Source organism: Pecten maximus, chromosome 12, assembly GCF_902652985.1.
Source record: "Pecten maximus chromosome 12, xPecMax1.1, whole genome shotgun sequence".
In the NCBI taxonomy this organism is placed as follows: Eukaryota; Metazoa; Mollusca; class Bivalvia; order Pectinida; family Pectinidae; genus Pecten; species Pecten maximus.
The window spans coordinates 34,939,326-34,948,034 of NC_047026.1; positions in this window are offsets into that span (position 1 = coordinate 34,939,326).

The following is an 8,709-nucleotide window of genomic DNA, read 5'->3' on the forward strand; positions in this document are numbered from 1 at the left end:
CTTGACCGTTGAACTTATGAACATAAAATTGCACCAGGATCATCAGTTTGATGTTCTCTATCATGTACTAAAATATGAACGTTTTATCTGTTTTCGTTTTGAGAGAGTTTGTTCACAAAAAAAGTGTTAGGAATAATTAAATAAGTGTTTATAATTTAATCCGAATTTTTAATGACCGTAGCGACTAAACAACAACTGTTCTGAATACATATTGACAAAATTAGATGACGTGACTACACGGGAACATTGTACGATGTTTACTTGCCGAAATATACGCAATTTAATTCCAATCCAATCGCCTCACAGCTTCAGGTCGCCATCTTTGTTCAAATCAAAGCATTTGTGCGCTTGAAAGTGTACGTATTGCAAAGCTTCTAAACGATCTTGTGATAAAAAATTAAGAATATATAGAAACGAAATATGAATTTTAAGTAATTTGATTTCAATTACTTATGCTGTAGGTTAGCGAATCGTAGCAATTATTTACGATGGAACTTTAATCTTGCACTCAATACTGATCAGAATATTTTTATTAGACATTTTTTTTATTTCTTTCACTTCATTTCATTTTAAGTGTTAATTTAGACTACCAGGGACGTTGTGTCTCCACTCCCCTGTATTGACTTCATACTTCTGTTTACCCTATGACTCGAGCTCATAACCTGTCCTTCTACTTTATGACTCATTACCTGTCACATGTTTACTGGATATGAGTTACTGGGTAAACAGACATACATGTACATGTATCAAGTGTGACACAGGTTATAAGTCTTAGGTAAACAGACATGTAACAAGAGAAAGAGAAAATGTAGGAGCGAGACCGGGGTTCGAACCCAGGACCCTCCAAATTCTAGACTGAGCTACCTGGTTGCCGATGATCAACCCAGTCCAGTTCCGGAACATTCCTCACTCCTTTTATTAAGTCTTTGCCCCCAAAGACAACAGGTTCGGATGTTCCGTTGCATCCTCCCAATGCTTTAAACAAGGATTTGCAAGCTCGCAAACTATGTAACAGAAGAAAGATAGTAGCCAGACAGGGGTTCGACCCGAGACCCTACAAACTCTAAACTTACACTTTACCACTGAGCTACCTGGTCGCCGGTGCACTAGTTCATGTTTCAGGAGTCTGCGATATGTTCAATTCGTGTTTGTCTCCTTGTGGTATTAATGTGGAAAACTTTGATTTTTTTTTAAGATTGTTCCAGCACTGGCAACATATGTCTTTCCCTTGGTTGTCATTTAAATTGAGAAGACATTTATCAATTTAATCTCTTTCATTTGATCATATAAAAACAGAAAAAAAATTCCCCAAATATTAAGTGTAATCGCTTTCCACATACCTTGTATTACTGACCACGATTGATATTTAAACAGGAAAGGACTACACATTCTTATCAAATATTTGCATTACAAAAAACACTGACTTTGTGGGAGAAAAAGCATGCCAGATTTTTTTAAGGGTCAGTCGGGTTAGTAGAGACAAAGTTTTTACTGTATTTGGCCTATTAGCCTAAGTCATGAAAATGTGAAATTAAAAAAAAAATTGTTTATTGAAGATCAGAGAAATGTCAACAGCAAATTTAAAAAGAATTAAATGGGGGTTTTCTCGGTCAGTTTTGATGGACTGTGTAAACACGTTATGAAGATTTAGAATGAAGTTCATTTCGCAAAACTACCAGCTTTGATTGTCTATCTTTTAAAATTAAGTTCATCTGTGTAAAGTTTTTTTTTTTTGTTATTTTTTTTGTGGGGTTTTGTTTTGTTTTTGTTTTATAAATCCTTGCAACAACTTTTTAAGTCATGTAAATACATGTATATAAAAGAATACGATTCTTGACAACTTGACTACAGCAATAATTTAGCTTTCCAAAATCCATTGCGCTCCACATCATATTGTTTGTTGACATGTTTCTGTGACATTTTCACAATTAATTCATTTCTTTATTAGAATACTGTGTTATATATATCTTGAATCCACTCGAACATAGAAATATTTCTTTCATTTCCTAAATCTATAATTGAAATAATTGTATAATATACATGTATGTGTTTGCAGTAATAAGAATTTTTTTTAAACATTCATATTTACATAGTTGGTGTATCAATCCAAAAATACTTGTTGACATATACTGCATTACTTTTGTTCTGATTTCAATACACAGAATGTCAGATTTTATTAATCAATAGATCTGGCAACTTCACCTTCTAACAGTTCAAAGACCTTTGATGAGACTAATTAATGATTATTCAGAGTTTCCTCTTGCCCCACATCCGGAAGTTAGACACTGACAAGCTCTCATACAGTTGTTGACTTTAAAATTGTTTAGGAACACATTCTCTAATGACATATGATCATATGCTAAATTAAGGATTGGATTTTCATTAACTTGAAGAGTTGTGCCCCTTTGTTTTCTTTCATATACATCTTATTCTAGCAGATTGCCATTCATATTTGTTTCCAATTATTCTACACCTCATTATATACATCTGATGATATTTGAAAGTAGGCAAAAATGGAATCGGTTATTTTATTGAGTCACAAGAAATCTGGAAGTTACAAAATAGGTGAAACTTTACAAATCCATTTTAGTTTCCATGTAGGTAAGATTTGAACATTTTATTATATGGTTGTTTTACTTTCCATTGTTTGGGGCGGAGGACATATTCATATAAATCAGATATATAACTCTTATATAACAAGGTTTTACACTTATTTGTATACTTAAAATTAATTTCCTTTCTTTTGATAATATCTCTGTGGTTATAGTCTCTCACATTAGTCTTTACATTTCCTTTCACTTTCCAGTTTCCTTTTGGTTAAAAAATTGTCATATTTAGTGGCTTTTGAGAATTGGTTGATTTTCAAAATTTGCTTTTTGTTTTGCAATTCATGTACATTAATATTTTGCATGTCTCAATAACACATATATATAGAAATGCTCTGCTTCTTCCTTTTTAACAATAATTTTAATGACATTTTTAGTTTGGTTAAAACTTCCTATAATGTTGTTGGACATTTTGAATTGGCAGATCTGTCAGATCAGCACATATTAAGCACAGTAGTCCAAGATAACATCCATGTTCAATTGTTTTTCTTCTGTATGACTAACTTGATGATCACAATCTTTTCAAACTTGGTCTGGGGCATTATTTGACTGGTCTAATTTTGTTTAAGAATCTTGAGGCACTATGCTGGCTCCCAAGGAAGAAGGGTGGGACACAAAACGACGATTCTGCAATTCAAATGCACATGCATTCTGTAGTGATACATGTAGTTCCAAATCTTGAATGCTACCAGGTTTGTTTTAATAAATGACCTTAACCTTCATTAAAGACCACTGGAGCCAGACATGCAAAAACCTTGAAAATCTTCAACTGAATAACATTGAGGCCAATATACCTGGTATTGGGCATGTAGTATGCTGGTGTTGCATTTGTTTTGATATGATTGAGCCTATCCTTAGGTTAAATCTGTCAGGTCTAACGCAAAGGTAGATGGACTCTCCTGGAACTGTTGCTGTAGGGAAGCGATTGAGACCTGTCTCCAAATCCAACCGTACAGGTCAGCTTGAACATTACCCATCACGCTTTTAAGTTAAAAGTGTTCATGAATCTAAAGATGAGTCATAGTGCTTTCATAAATAAATGCTGAGCTGGAAATGAAAAATTTGCTTGCTTTTATTATAGAAAAATAAATCCCAAGCACATTCCTAACTATTTATTATATGATATGATCATTAGGGATTTCCGTTGTCATTTTGGATGGAAATCCCTGAAATCCCTATTGTTTTTGTTATGTTTTTTTTCTTCTTATTATTATTTTTACAAGCTAACCGGTAATAAGTATTTTTTTCTTCTAAACTATCCAATAGGATAAAGAACACAAACACAAAAATTGTATTTCCCAGTGACATAGGCACTGACTAACTGATGAATGTATTTCCCAGCGACATAGGCACTGACTAACTGATGAATTTATTGTCAAATAACAATACATGTATTACAAAATAACATATTTCACACACACACAACTCCTACCCTAACCTAACCTATACTGTATTATAATACACCATATGAAAATTACCCTTAAAAGTTTAAAATTTACGTGTGATCTGGTATACCTGTGTCGCCTGAATGACACGTATACGCTATGCCTTGCCCGATTTGCACGTGCAAATACCATTAACGCCACCTATTGGCGTACCTCATACCGAAGAGAAAATAATTACATCCTAATTCCTACCGTCAACCGGTTGAAATTATATTTCTCTTCTAAACTATCCAATAGGATAAAGAACACAAACACAAAAATTGTATTTCCCAGCGACATAGGCACTGACTAACTGATGACCTCAAAGAACGGGGGAAAATCCGGAAAATATTTCATAAATTTGAATATATATATCTAAACCAAGATACGCACATAGTCACATTTCTAATAAAAAGATCATAAATTCAGATGTTGAGAAACACTTAAACGTTCGTCAAAATTGTCTTTAATGTAGCCGTCTTTCGCGGTTTCGGATTTCCATCTCCCATGGCGTTTAAACATCCTGTCCGGAATACCACAATTAGCCGTAGCTGAAGCTCCACCTGCAGGAAGACTGTGTAAACCATAACATTTAATATCCGCCACAAAATCAGAAAACACTTCTATAAAATGCTCTCTAAATCGCGAATAGGACATCGGCTTATTAGCCTTCCGTAAAACATATTTCTCGCCCTGTTTCGTGACATTACGAAAAACAAACTCCTCGGAATCATCACTTATCCCAGACAACTCTGAATAAATTTCAAAATTACACACTGGGCACAAACGCGACTCCATTCTGCTCACGAGAATCCATGCACCGTCTCTGTATAGGTCTGTTTTGGACCGCTCCACGAAAATTTCTAAATGTGTTTTGCGTTTCTGGATATCCGACCTCCGTAAAGCTAACACTTTAGCACTTCTCATAAAACCTGAGTATGCAAATAAACACATTGTTAAAATTCTTTGATTATATAAATGTTTCCTATCAAAAAACTTGTCATATACATTATTCAAAATAGTAACTGTGATAGGTTCCTTCTTCCTAACAGGTTTCGCCAATAATCGCTTAGCTCCCTCAAAAACATTTTTTACAAGTAAAGAATCAGTGGGAGATGTTTTATCCACGATATTGTGTGCCCATCTAATGCCGTATAAAGCGTCCGTTAAACTTTTAACATTACCGTTCTTTTTAACCAAATATGATAAATATATACACAAGATGAAAGGTTTAGTCGGAAAAATATCCTCTTCCTCAAAACCATTTTGACACGCCCACTTTTTCCATCGTAAAAAACCATGGCAGTATTTCCTAACTGTACTGCCTGCTTTACACCCCTGTAGTAATTGTGGAACCGTCAACGCAAAGTCTTTTAGATGATCCGGAACCATATCGTATTCATCTGTCAAAGCATGTGCCACTAAACGTAGAAATAAAAAACAAAAATATTCCAAAATAAGTATTCAACATGAAAATATATTATATTGTACACTTGTACACAAATAGCGAAACTTAAAATTGTATAGTGATAGGAATAATATCCAAAAAATAAAGAAAAAACGTGTTGACAATACCTTCAAAATGTATATACATGTAAATACCGTAAGATCAGTTAAAATGAATGAACTTATCACCGAAAAACCGGTACAGAATCGATCAAACCAATCATGCGAAAAACTAAAAACCGAAAGTCGGTATATACAATTACCATAACTGTCTGTCATGACACCGAAAAACGGTATAATAACACCGAAAACCGGTAACAACGCAAAAACGGTATGTATAATACAGTTACCACAACTGTCTATCATAACAACGAAAAACCGGTATATATACAAATATCATAACTGTCTGTCATAACACCGAAAACCGGTATATATATAGTTATCATAACTGTCAGTCATAACACCGAACACCGGTACTGCGAGAATATAAACTGCTAATCAAATAAATCTTATAAGATTCTCACCAAAAATGGTATCATGTCAAAGAAAATACCATGAATCAAAACAAAAAACTGTACACAAAATGTCCATATGAACCTATTTACACATGTGTACGTGCCTGATTATCGAAAATCAACACGTAATGCAAGCATAGGAAATGCCAAATCTACATGTCCGAATATACCCTTTCCTGATCGAGAAGGGGTATAAAAACATTTCTCTGTCTGTAAGAATCTGTATTCCCTAATCCCCACTATAAAGTTTCGTCCGTCCGGACACACACAGGGCCAAAACCTACCAGACTTCCAAAAAAGGAATGACAAGCGTGCCATATGCTTTACACATTTGCATATACCGGATAACTCTCGAAATGAGATACACTGGAGGAACAAACCATCCATTCAAACCGGACCAACTAGCCGAAAAGGCGTCAATACCAGTGGACCCTGGATTCCAATACCTAGAATAAAATGTAGACACCTTACTGTTGTACCGGAGGCAAACCAGTCCACCTCAAATGGACCCCAAAGGTCATCCAAAAACTGGAAAATACTTTCACTCACACCCCAATCGTCAACATCAACAATTTTACTGATAAAATCAGCACACACATTTTCCTCTCTGGGGATCCATTCCATTTCCAATGAAATGTGATTTTCTAGCATGAGCTTAAAAATATCAAGTGCTACATTTTGCAGAGATGATTTCATGCTCCCCTTCTGAACAATTGAAACCACGCCCTGGTTATCTGAAAACCATTTAACCCGAGTTCCTCTCAATTCATTAACAAGAGAACATAACACTCGATATACAGCTGTCAATTCCCTAAACGTCGAACTCTGACCTGCCTCGTTCTCAGTCCAAACTCCGTGTGCCACGCCCACTGGAGACTCCACACAATATCCACCGTACCCTATGCCACTAGCATCCGAATAAACTATTCTATTGCACTGTGGACAATACTGAATGTCTCTAGAGTTGATATAATTGATATGATTAACCCAGAATTGCATCGAAGCTACAGCATTTTCATCCACAAAAATTCTGTCATTCCACGACTGGGCTTGTAAGATACAAATACTGATACATTTTGCCATCAGCTGAGTAATATTACCCAGTACTATACTCATGGACATAATTTGACCAACAGAACTCGCTAAAGTTTTAACATGGACTGACCTGCCACTCTGAATAACATTCAACATATCAAAAACGCACACGCGTGCTTTCTCTACTCGTCTCTGCGGTATAGATAAAATTCCCACTAAAGTATCGATATCTACACCGAGAAAAGTCATACACTGGACAGGATCCCACATGGACTTGTCTGCTTTGGGCACAAAACCCGACTCAATAATATCACTTTTCACTTTAGAACTCTGTTCTAATAGCTTCAACTTGTCAGAATTATGACACAATCCATCATCCAAATACATCAGAATCTGTAAACCCTCACCTCTCCATTTTTTAATGAGCGCTCTGGTTACTTTAGTAAAAATATATGGAGCGGTAGATAGACCAAATGGTAACACTAAAAATTTGAAATATACCTTTTTAGAACCAAATGTCCAAGAAAAACCAAAAAATTTGGTATGAGATGGAAATATATCTATGTGATGATACGCCAAATGTATGTCAAATTTAATTAACCAACCCTGTTTTTCTATATACACCAAAGCCGTGCGTAAATCGTCATATTTTACAGATTGTTTCCATAAATGTTTGATGACTTCTCTCAAATCTAAAATTAAACGCTTTTTACCGCTGCTCTGAACCGATACAGTCAATGGATTTGTGATATACGGCAATTCCTCACATCTCTCTATCAATTTACGTTTTTCTAAATCAAAAATAGCCTTCTCCACAAACCCTGCATGTTTCAACGCCGAAACGTTATTTTTAAATTCTCCCTTGTTTGGTTCCGAATAAAAAGGAATTTTATACCCAGTTTCAATCACATCTAAAACAAATTTTGAGCAACCAATGTTCTTCTAGTATTCAATGTTATTTTTTAATCTACTTTTAACTAAAATGTCAGCCTGTCCTTGCTCATATTCAAAAAAGTCATTCGTGAGATCTCCTGAATCACAGACTCCTGTACAATCACTACTTGACAAATTATTTGTATACTTATCTTTAATGACTTGACCCTCTGTGGTCTCTATGTCCCTATGTCCCAGTCCTGGACTGTCCGGCCGACTTGTTGATGATTGGGCAGTCTTTCCGAAAGTGTCGGAAGTCCCCACAGGCGTAACATGCTCCCTGATTTCCTCGTTGGCCACGAAAAAGATTACTCCCGTCAGAATGACGCACAGTAGAAATCTGACTTGGAGACCCCGCCGCAAAACTGGGACCTTGATACCCATACTTGGACCTCTGCCTGTTGAGAAAAACATCCTTCTTCTTTTTCTGTTTGTCTTTCAACCTTTTCACTGCTTTGTTCTCAGCACGAGAAATTTTCTTGTCGTCATCTGAATCGCTAGCAAGAGGGTTAGCTACATATTCTTTGACTGTCCCCAACCTGCCTCAGAACTTTCTGCTATTCTGATAAGTTTGTTCCTTTTATTGATCTTTTCCGACACTCGACTCAGAATTTCAGAACAATATTCAAACTTACTATTGTCGACAGCCCATAACGCTTGTGTAACTTCCTCCAGAAGGTCCGAATTAAAGGAATACTGTTGCTTATTCCCTTCACTTTTCCACGTGATACTTTTGTCCTCCTTCAATTT